The sequence below is a fragment of the Acomys minous genome, assembly GCF_964271855.1.
Source record: "Acomys minous genome assembly, chromosome: 2".
In the NCBI taxonomy this organism is placed as follows: domain Eukaryota; kingdom Metazoa; phylum Chordata; class Mammalia; order Rodentia; family Muridae; genus Acomys; species Acomys minous.
Genome location: NC_140484.1, coordinates 63,475,761 through 63,492,681, shown reverse-complemented (window position 1 = coordinate 63,492,681; position 16,921 = coordinate 63,475,761). Strand labels below are relative to the sequence as shown.

At 46.6% G+C, this 16,921-nt stretch overlaps 1 long non-coding RNA gene across 1 annotated transcript in view; it reads left to right on the top strand.

The window, feature by feature from the left end:
* Positions 1-12,645: 12,645 nt before the first annotated feature.
* Positions 12,646-16,921, top strand: part of LOC311590451 — an 8,149-nt gene continuing 3,873 nt past the window's right edge. The window contains exon 1 of the long non-coding RNA XR_014776884.1: positions 12,646-12,802. This is a non-coding gene — a long non-coding RNA (uncharacterized lncRNA). The remainder of the gene's footprint in view (positions 12,803-16,921) is intronic.

Genomic DNA, 16,921 nt, shown 5'->3' with positions numbered 1-16,921 from the left:
GGCCTGTGTACACTGTCTGTCTCTGTCACTCTGTCATATCTGTAGCCTGAAGATTTCTTAAAGACTGCCAGAGCACCAACCTGGTCCACAAAGCAAGTCCTGGACAGCCAAGGCTACAGAGAAACCCTGTCTCAGAAAAAAGAAAAGACTGCCAAAGCCTTCCATTATGAGGCTGAGGAACCAGGCCTGAGGGACACTACCTGAAGGACAGCTCAGAACCCAAACCTTCAGTCATGCTCTCCTGCTTCCTTGTCTGGTTTCCATGGCCCTTGAGCTCTCCACAGGAGAAAGGGCAAGCTCGCATCAGCAAGTCCAACTCATGGTTTGTGCTGCTCTCAGGACAGACCCGAAACCCAATACTCCATTGGTCTCTTATGGAAGAAAAGACAAAGGAAGCAACAGGGTCCTCTGATTACAAGAAGGCCTTCCCCAGGCGCCAACACTACTGGACCTCACAGCCTCCAGAACTGGTTTGCTGTTTTCCTGTTTCCGGAAAAGCAGATCCATTTTGAGAGCTTGAGGATAAGAAAGACATCCGCCCCCTCCCCACCCACCCCCCAAGAATGGCAGAGCAGAAAAAGTAGAAGGAATCTGGAACCCTGAAGGTCTGTGGAAACTTCGTATTAGGTCTCTTGGCATCTTCCAGATTTTTGGAGAAAACAGTGTTCAGTTCAGTCTGCTTGAGCACACAAACTCTGGCACTACTGAGTCAATGAAATGTGGCCATCTGTACTGCCATGTTGCTATCAAGATTGTTCTCTGCTCATTGAACAGTGAAATGTCTCACACGTGCGGGGCTGTGCCCAGAAGCTGGAGGTTTGGTGCTTGGCAGTGACTGTCTGCTGGTATATAGCTTGGGCTTGTAGCTGGACTTGTGTAGGCGGAGAGAAGGAGGTGACGTCACTGAACTAAGCCTGGCCTGGAAAGATGCTCCTCAACCTAAGGGTTGAAGGGGTGAAAGAGGAAAGCTTCCCCAAGGCACCTGCACCTTCAAACTGAGACCATCTTCAAGTCTGATTGGCTGATTAGAACTTCCTTATCTGTGGAGAATTGGGGAGGCTTCAGGTCCACAGTCTCATTACAACATGTCTTGGGCCATCTTTTAGACCCTTAAATAACCATTTTTAGTCCACTTCTTTGTCAAACCAAATGTCCTGTGATGAGTGGATAAAATAACCTTTTAGAGTGTATTAACAAAGCTATGTGCAATTTCTACCAACCAAAAGGCTAAGAGCGGCCAGATAGCATGTGAAGCCAGCTGTCCCGTGTCTGCTTCTCCTCCTCAGGGCAGCCAGGCCTGTTATTGCACTGGGCTGGGATGGAGAGAGGGAAGCTTAGCTGGAGCAGGAGGTGCAGGCAGGATCTTGGCTGGTGGTGAGTTTGTGGGTGAAGAACACACACCCAGGAGCAGATCTGAGAACTGGTTCATTTACTGGGAGTGGGTACTTATGCCATGGGAGATATGTCCTGGGTCTCTGGAGCAAGGCTTATGTGGCTGTGTACAATTGTCCAGGGCAGGGTGTTAAGAGATGCTTCATCTGAATACTCATGGTTGGGGGGAGAGGAATCAGGGATTGAGGGACTTTATAAGATCAAACAAGGAGTGAAGCTTGGTAACTGCCAAGGTAGTAAATTCTTACTAGGGTTGATAAATGGGGCAGCCAAGACTTTATGACATCAGTTTAGGAGGAGGAAGAGCCAATGTCTGAGGCCCTCAGCTGAGGTATCACAGTCCCACAGAGCCCACAGCTGAGGTTTCTTTGCCTTGCTGTAATTGCTTCCTAGTACTTTACTTGTTCTGTTACTCTCAAAGCTTCACAAAACCACTTCCATGGGGAATTTAGAGTAACAGATACATTCCCAAGCCATAGTTACTCACGTTCGGTTCCAGATCAAATGCTTTTATTCCCTTTAAGGTGAAAATTGTGTTTCCGTGTCGACAGAAGGCAGCTGGAAGGGGAAAGTCTGGCCTCCCCCACAAGGTACATGCTGGGTTCCAATCCTGCCTAAGTGCTACATAGTCGTTCACTATGAACTGAAGTGTGTGCTCATTCATGGGGACAAGAGAGGCTCACAAAAAGTTCAGGGGAGTTACACAATGCCTAGGTCCTTCCTTGAAGAGAGATTCTGCCCTGAGGCTGCCTGAAGTCCTGTGATGCACCTTTCACAAGTAGTCACCAGTCCTGGAGCGGATGCTTCAGTTATGTAGCTCAGTCATCCATACTCCTGTAAGTAACCCCAACAAACTCAACTTGGTTCAAGCTAGAATTGTATGCATCATCTCCTACTCTTGTCGGGTGTGAATAAAAAATACACTCCCCAGGAAATGTGTCACCCACATGACACCAACTACACAAGGGAGGCTAGGGAAAGGAATCTGGCTGTTTAGAGTTATTGGCTGGCAGTTTGACCTGCAATTTGCATGCAACCGGGGTAAAGTAGTTGTTGCTGCTTAGGCTCCTGTCCTAGTGTTTACCTACAAAGCAGACAGTATTTACTGATACTTTCAACTGAAACTTGACGCCCATGGGCTTGCTCTTGTCTTTGAAGCACTCCAGCTTTCTGTTTTTCAAATTTATTGATTTGCCTTTGCAGCTCAACCTCTTTTGTTTTTAATGGGCTTTAGAAGGTGCAGAGGAAGCCCTGCTCTCTGAGAGGAACTCCAGTCAGTGTCTCTGCAATTTGCTGACACTGGACAGCTTCATTTCCAGGAGAATACCATACCCAGTGAAAGACATTGGCTTTTCCTAGGAATCTCATTCCAGATCAATAGTGTGGAAAAGATGACAAAAGGCAAGAGAATGTTTGTCATTCACATACTAAAATACCTGAACACCAGGGCTGCATAGATGGCTGAGTGAGCAAGAGCACTTGTGAAAGCATGGGGACCTGAGTTCAAATCCCCAGATACATCCACACATGTCTGCTCTCCTATATCCTTAGCTCTGGAAACAGAGATGGTGGATCCCAGAAACTCTCTGACCAGCTGGTCTATACCAAACAGAAAGCTTCAAGTTCAAAGAGAGACCCTGTTTCAAAGGAATGAGCCAGAGACTAATAAAGCAGAACACTGAGAGAGAGAGACAGAGAAAGAGACAGACAGAGAGAGAGAGAGACAGAGAAAGAGACAGAGAGAGAGAGAGAGAGAGAGAGAGAGAGAGAGAGAGAGAGACAGAGAGAGAGAGACAGAGACAGAGACAGAGAGACAGAGAGACAGAGAGAAAGAGCTGAGTTCTGGAGCTACGCAGGTCTGTGTCAAGACAGAGGTGTTCCAGGACAGCCAAAACTATACAAAGAAACCTTGTCTCAAAAAGCAAAAACAAAACCGAAATAACAACAACAAAAGACAGAGATGTGACTAAGTAGAAGGGGTGAGGGGAGAGGGGCTTCTCAAAAGAATCAAGTGGATCTATAGCAGCAGAATTAGAGAGATGGCTCAGAGGTTAAGAGCACTGGCTGCTCTTCCAGAGGACCCATCTTCAAATCCCAGCATCCACACTATGGTTCACAACCATCTATGAGTCATTTTCCAGGGGATCTGGTCTCTGAGGGCTCCAGGCATCCTTAGGTGTGTGGTGCACAGGCATAAGTGCAGGCAAAGCACCTATATACAGAAAATAAAAATAAAAAGAATGCAGCTGAGTCTCTTCACTTGGAATTGTGCCCAGGGTGCTACGGTGTTCCTTCTCCCTCTGCTCTAGGGTGGGACATTTAGGGTAAACAGGTCCCTTGCCTTCAGCTGGCAAGCCACAGCCTCATCTGTCCTGTTGTCTCCAGCCCCGAGACTAAGGATTCCTGGGCTTTCCTGGGTCCTTCTGCAGCTTCTGTGGCCTGGAGTGAGGTAGCCTGGACAGGTACTGCAGTTTCAGAACACACCTGCTACTGCCTTGTCCTGTTTTGTTTTACCTAAAGTTGATCGTTGCAGAGAAATCAGTGCCATTCCTCAGAAGAAGAAGAAGAAACACAGCCTTGGGAAATTTGTGACTTTAGGGGTTTAGCCCAAAAGCCAGAGTCATACTCCAATGGCTGGAAGGAATTGTTTGTTCTGGGATCCTTGGCAACCACCCCAGAAATGAGGGGACTTTATGCGCACAATAGGAAACCGACTTGGAAACCAATGCTCCATCCACTAGGCAATGTGTCCTGAATCCAAATTCAAACAGTAAGATTTGCTGTTGTCTCTGCCCTCAGAGTTGTAGGGGAAGATGCAGGAGGAAGGAAAACACACAAGCCATATGTTAGGAATTGAACACATCACCCTAGTTGGGCCCACCCAGGCCACCTACTTGGGTCACTGGAGCAGCATCTCAGTCCAGAACAGCCTGGCTTCACTCTCTGCATTTGGAGCACCAAGGAGATGGAAATACCTGACTCTGCTTCTGCCGGACACAGGCGCTTCTGACTTGAAGGCTCGGAAAAGGGATTGCAGGCTTGTCCAATCAAATGAGCACTAAGGTCTTAAGTATTTCTTGATCGCTTGGTGTAGAAATCACCCTTGATGGGACAGGGAATAGACGGGTTGATGTGAATGTTCCACCTGCCTTTGCAATGTAGAACCTTCCAGCAGTCACAGCTTACCTGCCAGGCATGCCAAGCCATACGGATGATTTTCCTGGTGAGTATTGTATTGAAGAAGAAGTATTGCCCTAGAGTCAACTTCAACACTGTCTCTGGCATTCAGTTCTTGCCACTGTGCATTTTAAACCAGGTCTTTAAAACTGTGGACATCTAATTCTGATTCTGGGGACCAGTGGAAAGGCTTCTTGGGTGAGTTACTTGTGGAAACACAACCATGGTCCATGTCAGAGTTAAGGGTTACCCCTTCCTGCTAGGAAGTCATGAGACAATCTAAAGTTGACCTAAATATGATGGCACAGCTCCGCAAGCATACTGCCAACCACGGATCTAACTATAGAGTTTATATTAAAATTTTTTCTGTCTTTTAAAAAAATTTGCTTGGGTTTTGGTGTTGTTGCTGCTGCTGTAGTTATTGCTGCTGCTGTTGCTGTTGTTGTTGCTGCTGTTGCTACTGCTGCTATTGTTGCTGCTGCTGCTGCTGCTGTTGTTGTTGCTGCTGCTGCTGTTGTTATTGCTGCTGTTGCTGATGCTGCTGTTGTTATTGCTGCTGCTGCTGTTGTTGCTGCTGCTGCTGCTGTTGTTATTGCTGCTGTTGCTGATGCTGCTGTTGTTATTGCTGCTGTTGCTGTTGTTGTTGCTGCTGTTGTTGTTCCTGTTGTTGCTTCTGCTGCTGCTATTGCTGCTGCTGTTGTTGCTATTGTTGTTGCTGCTGCTGCTGTTGTTGCTGCTGTTACTGTTGTTTGTTGTTGCTGCTGCTGCTGTTATTGATGTGGTTGTTGTTGTTGTTTTGCAATGGAGTTTCAGAGGAGGCCCAGACTGGCTTCAGATTGCCTATATAGCTGAGGTTAGTCTTGAGTTTGTGATACTCCTGCTTCTAAAATTGAGCTGTACCTTTAAACAGGAGATACATGTTACACAGGTTATATCTCAATTTGAAACTACTTTTCCTTTATTTAGAGGGTCTCTCACATAGCCTAGGATATCTTTGAACTCTATGTAGCTTAAAATGACTTTGGACTCCTGAGTGCTGGGACTGTAGGCGTGTGCCACCACACTGCACAGCGCTGTGGATCAGACCTTGAGCTTCAATCATGAAAGGTAGGCAGCCTTCCTGCTCAGCTGCATTTGCACCAGGATCCTCAGTGAAACTGACGTTTTAAAAAGCAAATGGCCTATGGTCACCAACTCTGCTTGACAAGCTAAACTCACAGCCTTAGTACAGCCATGATTCCCTAAGCAAGCTGCCCCTCCAAAGCCACAGACACCAAGGTCAGGGAACTGTCCAATAGGCCTCAGTGCTGAACTGCTCCTAGGTCAGAGTCTGCAGCACACCAGGGTGGCAGCTGGGGTCTGACCCTCTGTATCACTGCCAGTCTGGCAAGAACCGCCATTAAGCTCCTAGTCCATGTGGAACCACCAGCGCTTCTTGTAAGGCATAGCTCAGCAGTCGCCTGAATTCCAGTGTGATTGGCTGCCTTGTAATGTCCCTGATGCTCAGGTCAGTCATGTGACATCTTTCTGCTAGGCTTTCCTCTCCTTTAAGGGGTGAATTAAGACATGCCCACAACCTAGCAAGAAGTGAGGAGGCCACCAAGCACTTTCTGTGTCTCACACCTGCCACGTCATACTCCAGGATGTCACATACCATGAGGTCATACTCTGTGCAGTATTTCATCTTCACAAAAGCTGGTGGGAGTTACATTTTTGGACTGCACTTTTCTAGTATGGAAAGGGGATCCAGTGACCTTCTCAAGGTCACAAAGAACTTGGAAGGACCTATGTTTAAGCTTAGACTGCACCTAGCTGCAGGCCACAGCATCTTGTGAATGACTACATGGTCTTCCAAGACTAGAGCCTGTCATCTGTTTACCCCAAAGCAGCTTCCTCTGTCTCCGCCTGTATCCTGTTCGTTCGTGTCCTCTACATCGTCGTCCTCAGGCAGAGGGCTTTTGCCAAGTCCTGATTTTTCTTTTCTTTTTTTTTTTTAATACATTTTTATTAATTTATACATATTACATCTCAGTTGTTAGCCCATCCCATGTATCCTCCCATTCCTCCCTTCCTCCCACTTCCCCCCTACTCCCCTCCCCTCCCTAAGTCTGTGTCTGAGGGGGACCTCCTCCCCCTGAATATGCTCATACGGTATCAAGTCTCTCCTTGGTGACCTCTTATCTTTCCTCTGAGTGCCACCAGGCATCTCCGTCCAAAGTCCTGATTTTTCTAAAGGTTGACTTCATCTAAGATGTGTGACTCACGCCTTTAATCCCAGCACTCTCGAGGCAGAGGCAGGTGGATGGCTGTGAGTTCGAGGCCAACCTGGTCTACAAAGTGAGTCCAGGACAGCCAAGGCTAACACAGAGAGACCCTGTCTCGGAAAAAACAAAAAAGAATAAGAAACACAAAAACAAACAAACAAAGATATGTGACAAATAATTCCTTGTTTCCCTGGACCAAATGCAGGGAATTCCCCTTCAATGGGGAATGTCCTAACACGGTGACCCTGCCTAGTTGCCAAACCAGCCTTTGCACAGGCTCTGGACTGACTAGTACTTTTATTTTATCTATTATTTTTTATGGCAAAATTTCCAAGACTGTGTCCTTCTGAAGCTAAGACTCATGCTTGGGGTGAGCTCTCAGAGGGGACTGCAGCAGCCATGGGTGAGAGTGCTCTGGTATGTTCCTCTGGGGCTGTGAGAAAACACTGATCAAAAGCAACTCGGAGGGACAAGGGGTTTCTTTGACTTACAGGCTATACTCTGTCATCAGGGAAGCCATGACAAGAACTCAAGGCAGAAACCACAGAGAAATGCTGCTTAGTGGCTAACTCTACCTCTCTTATACAGCCCAGGTCCACCTGTCCAGGGACAGCATTGCCTACAGTGGACTGCACCCTCCTACATAATCGGCAATCAGTAATGCCTTACAGACATGGCCACAGCCAATCTGATGGAGGCAGCCAATCTGACAGAGGCAACTCCTCGAATAAGATTCCCCACCTTTCCAGGTGTCTCTAGGTTTCTGTCAAGTTGACAAAAGCTAACCATGACACTGGGACTCCAGTCTCCAGAAACCAGGGGGTGGGCAGGGGGGGAGAGAAGATTCCAGCAAAACAAAGGTGATATTGCAAAGAGGCACGGAGCATCTCATTGCCATAGTAACCGCTGCTGAGCTTCTGACACAGCCTGTAACCCTGGTAAACACCAATATGTCATCTCATTTTTAATGAAGAATAGTAGAATTCCTGAGCCCATCCCACTAGTTCCCTGTGGAGAGCTCTGACCTGACACCAAGACAAGTCAGCGGGACTGCATCAATCCAGGCCAGGATTTCTCTGGAAATTAGGGTGTTAAGCTATGCACAATCATAGCTTGTATTGACTATCACTGGAGTTGGACTTTCTATAAACATCCCCCTTTTCTGTCCTTGATGCTGAGCAGTCCTGGGAAGGAGCAAAATAAGCATTTACTAATTGATTCTAAACAAATGGTACCATTACATACTAATGGTAGACATGTGAATTAGTCCAGTCACTATGGAAGTCTCTGTGGAGGTTTCTCTAAAAAGAAAAGCTAACACTAGATGCCCCATATGACCCAGATACAGTACCCTTGTGTATATATGTATGTATGTATTCATGTATGTATGTATCTGAGTGGTCCACACAGTCACAAGGATGTGATCTTGAAATCTGACGTAGGCCCAGTTTCTTTCTTGTGAGTTTAAAGGAATGAAGTGTTTACAGTAAATACTGCCTATACATAGGTAAGAATAACACGGGACACCTGTCTCCTTTGACAATTTCAACAGCTGGGACAACTGTCACTGTTGACTGTCAATAGAGTGGATCAAAACAAGTGGGAGCTTCCCAAGGTCACCTCAGGTAGATGTCACCAGGTTTCCAGGGATTGTCAGCTCCTGTGTCCACTTGTTTCTGGCAAGCGCAGATCCTGAGCCTTCACCTGTCTGTGGCACAGCACAGTTAGAGCTGCAGTTAGACCCTCTACAGACAGTGTCTACCCTACCACCCACTGCCGGCTAAACCCTGAGCTTCAGAATTTGCTTATTGCTTCTATGTGTTGCAAAGGTCATCTTATGAAAAACTTCCAGCAAGAATGCCATCTCCTCTATCTATTTTAATCTAAGCAGCAATGCCATGTGCTGCCCTTGGTACATTTTCTGGAGTTGATTGATTGTTGGAGACATTCCTAGCATGGCACCCATTTGGTCTCCATCTGTGCCTCTCTCTTCCGCCTGCTCTTCCTGTTAAACCCCGCTCACTCTCTTGAGCCTGAATCATGGGACTGATACTGTTCATTCTTCTTCTTCTTTTTTTTTTATTTATTTTTTATTTTTTAACTGGAACCTTAGGTTTTTCAGATGGGGGACTGTGTTTTATAATGGGTGTTCTGGGAAATCTGAAAGCTCACAGGTTGGAACCTGCATCAAGGAGCACATTCAGGGACCCCCAGATGCTCTCGGAGAAGGTGCTAACAAATGGAGCCCTTATATACTGACGGCGGGAATAAAAATTAGTCCAGTCACTCTTGAAATCACTGTGGAGATTTCTCTAAAAAGAAGAAGTAACACTAGGTCTCTCGTATGACGCTGCTACAGTACCCTGGGTGTTTACTGCAATGCTCTTCACCATAGCTAAGGGATGGAGGCAACCCAGGCATCCAACAAGAGAGGACCAAATAAGGAAAATGTGGTGTCTATATGACAGAATTGTTCCAGCCAAAATAACAAAAGTTAGGTCATTTGGAGGAAAATAGGGGCAACCAGAAGTAATCACAGCCAGTGGATTGTGTCGATTTCAAACAGGCCAGTAACTGATTTTCTCTGCTTTGTACCTCCTGGATGTTATATAGATACATGAAAGTGTACATGGATATGAAATATGAACACAGAAGTAAAACCGTCTAAGTCAACCCAAGAGACTAGTGGAGAGGTAAGAAAAGGAAATGTGGGAAGGTCTGGGGGCGGGGCAAAGTATGCAATATGCCCATATATGAAAGCTTTAGCATTAGTTTAGAAAGACTATAAAAAAGAAAGTAGAACTGGTAGATGGCTTGGTGGATAAAAAAAACTGTCTCTCAGAAGTGACAAGCTCCCCAGTAGGAGTGTAAAAAACCCGAGTGGCATCCCACCTGTACTCTGAGTACTATAGAAAGGTGGAGAAAGGACCTCCTGGGCCAACCTGGCTAGATAGGATAACTACCTGTGTGTGTGTGTGTGTGTGTGTGTGTGTGTGTGTGTGTGAGAGAGAGAGAGAGAGAGAGAGAGAGAGAGAGAGAGAGAGAGAGAGAGAGAATAGGAGGTGGAGAACAATCAAGGAAGATACCAACCACCCACCTGACATCAACCCCTGACCTCCACAGGCATATATATGCACAGACTTAACATTGTATAATGCACACAATGTGCAAATATGTGCGCATTCATGCACAGCCAGACACGCCCTCATCAAGTGATTTCTTATGAATGAATCGTCACAGAAGATAAGCACCCTTCTTCTGTGCTCTACCTCTTCCCACAGAAGGGGAATTGTAAGTGAAGAAGCAGAGAAGAGCAACCTCCTTCCTCTGTGTCCCCAGCCCTTGTGAAGGATTCATCTGTCACTTGTATTGGAATTTCACTCAACTTCTGCCTGACTCGAGCCTATCGCAAGCAGCACTGTTATCTTACAAGGAAAGAGGAAAACGACCCCAGCTGCCCTTTCACACGCGTGTGAAATCACTGTGATGGTTCTGGTACAATCTCAGGCCAGCAAAGCAGAGACACCACCAGCTGCCTGTGACTCATCCTATGGAAGTGTGAGACCTGGACACTGAGCAAGCTGGCTTCTCTAGCTGCCTAACAGAATCTGACTCTGAGGCTGCAGCCCAACTGATTATTATAATATAATCGCAGTAATTAGCACAGAGCCAGGGCTGCGTGGCTGGAGTGTGAAGACAGTCATAGAAAAAGAGCTCAGGGGTGCCCCATTCCATGCCAGCTGTGAGCCTGTAGCTCTGCAGGGAGATGGTGACAGTCATTACCACAAGGAGGTTTGTATATCTGATCCCCTCTCTGAGTCCCAGCACTGAAGTCATGGTTATAACTGCAGTGCTAAGACAGTGAGATGGATGATAGATGGATGGATGGATGGATGGATGGATGGATAGATGGATAGATAGATAGATAGATGATAGATAGATAGATAGATAGATAGATAGATAGATAGAAGACAGACAGATAGATAGATACATGGACACATAGATACATAGATAGATAATGCCTTACAGTGTTACCTATGTGGATGGGGGTTTGTGCATGTGAAAACTCACCTCCCCAAAGACTGGCAAATCACGTAAATCTCTTTCTATAAGCATCCCAGCTGCTATGGCTTCATGAACCACTGCCTCATCCATGACTCATATTTCAGCCACGTGGAAGGCTGTGGCTCACGTGTCTCATGCCTGCTCCTGCAGGGAGCGTCGAGTCTTCATGCTTAGTACTTACGCAGCCCGGAGGGTTTTCTCTCCTGTACCAGTGAGTTCCCACCCATACTTTAATAACTCAAACAAATATCCCTCTTGCATAAAACCTCTCCTGACCCCAAGCCCAGCCTGACTAGCATCTCTGTTTCCTACTCCAGTCATACAGCTCACCCAACAGAACAATGGCTGCAAAATCACTGTCTAATTCCCTCTACTAGACAGCAAGCCAGTTACTGATGATTGGACCAGTATGATGCTATGTTAAGAAGGCAGGGGTGGAGGAGTGGGGGAGTGGGGGTTGGGGGGTGGGGGGTGGGCTATCTCTTCTGATGGTGAAAGGACAAAGGACATGTTTCCCTCATTTTGTTACAAAGCATCATGGCAGTTCCTACAGGTTCCATGGTTTTTCACGTAGATTCTTGATGGCTTGGCTATCTGTCTGTGGAACAGGAATCTGTAGCAGAAGATTCCTAGTGGCCTCTTTTAGGCCAGAACTCATATCTTCCCTTCCCAAAGCTAACAGCACAGCATGAAACTACAGAGGAGACAGCCCACCAGCATCACTAAATTCTTGGCACTGACTTTGGCCTGTGCAGGGATGAAGGGAGTGTACATAGCCCTCTCCTGACAAACCCCACCCACTCAAAGTGCAGTACAGGCTAGAATTCATTTTATAAGAGAGACCCCATGGTGCCCTACTCTGAAAGGTCATGAAAAATTGGTCAGGCCACTCTAGGAGCCCTCAGAATTCATTTCCCCATGGAGATGGTCCAAAGTAGCCAGAAAAGTGGCTCAACACACACACACACACACACACACACACACACACACACACACACACACACAATCATAAACATACTTAAAACAATGCAAGATTGGGGAGAGAGCATGTTGTTGTTGTTGCTGCTGCTCTGTTGTGTGGTCCTGGAGTTTGAGCTCTGTAGATAAGAGCATTGTCTTTCAAAAGAAACATAGATAAGCTTGCACAACCCATTGGCTCCTGGCTCCCCAAGATAATTCATCCAATGTGGCCCAGAGAAGAAAAGAGGTTGGAACCATGTTCTAGACCACTGAGGAAATAGTGACACACACCACCATCTACTATACTGAGCCAGGGGACCAGAACGAGCCACATGGATACATGAGTAGAATGACCTCTCTGAGAACTCACACTTGTTCCCTGCTACATTGTGCTCTTAGCTGCTTTTTAATGTAACCTCTATCCAGAACCAAAAGATAAGCAAGTTGGCAGGAGCATCCCTGGCCCTGATTGGACACAGGTTGCATTAAAAGCAGCCTGAAGACCACAGGTTGGAGATACCTAGTAAGAATAATGTGAAAAAGTCCACACAAAAGAGCAATCAAAGGAATGGAGCAAGTGCCTACGTGGTTCAAGTATTACAAATAATTGCAGGTATCTTTGTTTTCTACTTTGGTTCAATGCTGGAGGACTCAACAGAGAAAGGCATTCACACTTTAAACAGTTCACCCAGCTCTCTCTTTTCCCATGAACTCCACTTTCTGGGCTTCCCTCCACCTGCCTGCCCTTTCATTTCAGATTTGTACGAGAGAAGCACAAACAAGCATATGATTCCACTTCTCTTGGCTCTGGAAACACACACCATGCCTCTGTCCAGCCATAAATGACAGTATCAAAGTTTTCTAAAGAGATATGTGGCCCCTGTGGGGACTCAGCTTCTCGGAAAGAGGAAGGTGTGACTTCCTGCTGGCAAGTGACATAAAATGTAAGTTTAAAGCCAGGCTCCTCCTGCTCAGGGCGTGGACTCTCAGATGTCTTCTTAGCAGTACCTCCCAACAAGCAAGAGATTTGAGCCCAAAAATCAGAGGTTACACAACAGGAGCAGAAGGTAAAGGTGGGGGTGTTTTCTGTTCAAAAAACTACCTGCATTCCTTAAACTACAGAAAAGTGAGGAGGGTAGACAGGAAGTCAAGAAGGTATTATTCAACCAAAAGCCCTGACAGTGTTTGTAATAATAAAGTGGGGAGCACCAGAACAGGTGACGGATCTCCCCAATAACACATAGCCACACTGAGAGACAACAGCCATGTTTCTGCTATGTGAGTCACGTGAGAATTCTCACACTTGGCTAGTCACTCCAGGCAGGCAGCTTTTCTCTGAAAAGTGGCCTAGCCCCCAGGGAGACAGACAACAGAAGGGTTTAGTGTGCTTAAGCTGCCCGAGCAAACCAGTGCTCCATCTCTCCAAAAGATTGACTTAAAGGAGGGGTCGCCCAGCCCCCAGGCCTTTGATCCGTGGTGTGGCTCTGAGAATCTCTGTTTAGGCTCGCTGGTGTCTGGGGTTTCCTTCCCACTGACATTTCAAATGTTTCTCTGGTCTCCTACACTAACTCCAAAACTGTGGGTGTCTCTGGGGCAGGAAGAAAGCATGTGCTTTTACTCATTCATTGTGTCAAACACTGAGCGGCCTTCTTGGACCCTGGACCTGAGCTGAGGGCAGGACTAAGGTACTTGTGCCAATTGTCCTTGCCCTCTGATACTGATTTTCAAGCCTCATTATCCAAGTACTGCTGTTCATAAACTCCTCTGACAGCTTTCCCTAAGCCACAGTGGCTGAGGTTATATTGTGAGGCTTGAAAACACAGACTAGGAAGTCTTGCCCAGTAAACTACATACAACATAGTAGGAGCCCCACCACAAAAGCCCCAGAGGATAAACTCACTTTAAGAAAGTTATCTGATTCATTTCCTGACTACCAGAATCTTGACTAGAAGGGTGATATAGAGAGGACCACTTTTGTAAAAACATCAGAAAGACATTCTGAGACAGGATAGCATCATACCCTGGCGGTCCTAGAACTTACTATGTCATTCAAGTTGATCTTGAACTCAAAACAATCCCCTCAGCCTCCCAAGTGTTGAAATTATAGATATGAGCCACTATGTTCCCCCCCCTCTCTCTCTTGCTCTCTTGCTCTCTGTGTATGTCTCTCTATCTGTGTGTGTGTATTTGTGTGTCACACACACATATTCCAGTGTATAAATGTGGGTACCTGTGTTGTTCAGAGGGCAAGCTCGGGTATCAGTCCTTGTCTTCTGTCCTGTCCAAAGGCAAGATCTCTTTGTTGTTGTTGTTGTTGTTGTTGTTGTTGTTGTTGTTGTTGTTCCCCACAATGCCATGAGCTTCTGGGAATTCTCCCATCTGCTCTTCCCACCTCCCTGCATGAGCCCCAGTGTCGTAGAACCCATGCTCCACTTCTGGTTCTATGAGGGTTCTGGGAACGTGACCTCAGGTCCTCACAGGTGCATAAGTGCTTTTATGCACTGAGCCCTCTGTCCAGTCCCCCAAAGTTTCTTGAAAACTTTATAACCATGATAAAGAGTTGTAGACAACGGGTGAACTCTAGATTGCTTTAGTGGAGGATCATATTTCTCTCATTGCTCCTAAATGCAAGGTGGGGGTGCAAGGGGACCTGAGACTGGCTTTCTGTAGTCTTCTTACCGAAAAGACTTACACACCCTATCCAGAGCCTGGGAAACAGGAATTCTGCCTTCTCTGCTGTTCATACCTCATCTGTCACTTTAACCTTTACTAACATGTTGCTTAGGCTAGTCTGATAAGGCCCTGCCCTATTCTGTCACCTCCTGAGACAAACATTGCCACTGTCTGTGTGCTCTGTGGCCTGAACGTTGCCTTAGCTTTTTGCCATGATCAGTGACCTGTGTGCTGTGGTGAAGAGAAACCTCTGAGACCCTCTGGGAAATCCGCGTGGAGAAACTGACCCTTTTGTGGTGTGGGCTGTGCCATACACAGCACTTCTGTTCTAACTCTACCAAGTTAAAGCAATGAGCAAATGAACACCCATTCTTTGCTGCCTCGTGTACCCACAAGGCAATGGGCATACAAATCTTAGCCAGAGTTCCTCCGGCTTGTAAGAAATGAAATGTCAGGCCTGGGGAGGTGGTTTGGTTGGTAAAGTGAATGAGGGCCTGATTTCCTAGTAATGAGAGAGAGAGAGAGAGAAATAGGGGGGGGGGGAGACAGAGACAGAGAGACAGACAGAGACAGAGACGGAGATAGAGACAGAGAGAGACAGAGTTGGGTGCAGTGGTGCACTCCTGTAATCCCAGCACTCAGGGAGGCGTAGGCAGGTAGATCTCTGTCAAAGTGAGCCCAAGAGAGCCAAGGCTACATACATAGAGAAACCCGTCTTAAAAAACAAAACAACAACAACAAGGCAGGTATAGAGACATGCCTGTAGCTGCGGGGCTGCCAGGGTGGAGACAGTAAGGAGACTGACCCTGGGGCTCTATAGCCAACCAGCCCAGCCAATAAGGTGAGCTTTGGGCTCCGCAAGATATATTGTACCTCAAAAAAAGAAATGCCTAAGGAATGGCACCTGAGGTTGGTCTCTGATTCTTACACAAACAGGCACACACACATACACATAGACACACACACAAAAAAAAAATCAGCTCGCGAGATGACTCAGAAGGTAAAGGTGCTTGTCATACCAAGCCTGACAATCTACATTTGAATCCTGGGACACAGATGGTATAAGTAGAGAGAGATAACTGAGAACTGACCCCAGATAAGGTATTCTCTGACTTCCACATGTGCAATGCACATGCAAACATAAAACACACATACACGCATGTATATAAAACAAATTAATTACATGTAATTTTAAAAGTTTCAAGGGAAACTCCCCAGAGCATAATGACTCTCTGAGGGCTATACACACACACACACACACACACACACACACACACACACACACACACACAAATACACATACACCGTCCTCTGTTTTCATGTGTGTACAGCAAGTCCTTTTATTAGACAAATGCCTGTGGCCAAACCCTAGGTGTTTCCATTCATGTTAAATTGTTACCCTGGGTAACTCTTCATGGTAACCTGTTTCATGGTGTGAAGGAACTGGGTAGCAATGGGTGATGGTCCTGCACTGAGATGTCATGTAAGCATGTCCAATGCCAGCCCACGTGACGTGACTAACCTGTGTTGGGGATTGAGTTGCTTAAGAAACAACTGAGAGGGACAATTCGACTACACCGTGAAGCAGGGTTCATGCAGCTGTTTCCTCTAGCAGGACATGCCCACTGCTGTCTTTAATCAGAGTAGCTACTCTCACTAGCAAAGACCCGCAAGAGATAGATATGCTTGCTGCCTTCCCCCAGAAGGAATGAGGAGGCTGACGAGCTCTCGAGGCTTACGGGTGTCCCGGGGCCCCTGGAGTTCACAAACCTTCACAAGACTCTCTCACAAGACCTTTTCCCTTCCTTGGGTAGAGGAGTTGCCAGGTGGACTGGGGTTTGGGGTGACTGATGCAAATTACACAGGTGACTTCCCAGAGACATGGCCACTTTGGGTCACCCGCACTCCGGGAAGGGATTCTGTAAACTCAGGGTTATCAAGATAGACTTGCGTGGAATCTTGTCTCCTCTGACATCTCTCTATCAGCAGCAAATATCTTTATGTCTCAACAAAAAGGTCACATGACACTAGATATCTGGGGTCAGACTGTGCGCTCCAGAGCTTGGCGGAGTAATCTTGGAAATATATCTTAGTCTTGGCTCTCCCAACTCTGAAACCAAAACAAGAACAAGAAAGCACTTGGCTCTCGGGAATGGACTGAGCAAGTGCCGATAAGTCTTAGTTCTTTGTATATATTCAGTGCTAGAAATCCCTGTGAACTGTAACCCAGAGAAAACTGCCATCTATGTGACTCCCTGGCAAACTGAAATAGCTGTGTGTGTGTGTGTGACTTGGCCCACAGGTCAGTCAACGGGAGTAGCTGGAAGAGGCAGTGGAATGCATGGGGGACAAGAGGCACGAGAAATGAAGACAAGACGGGATTCCGATCA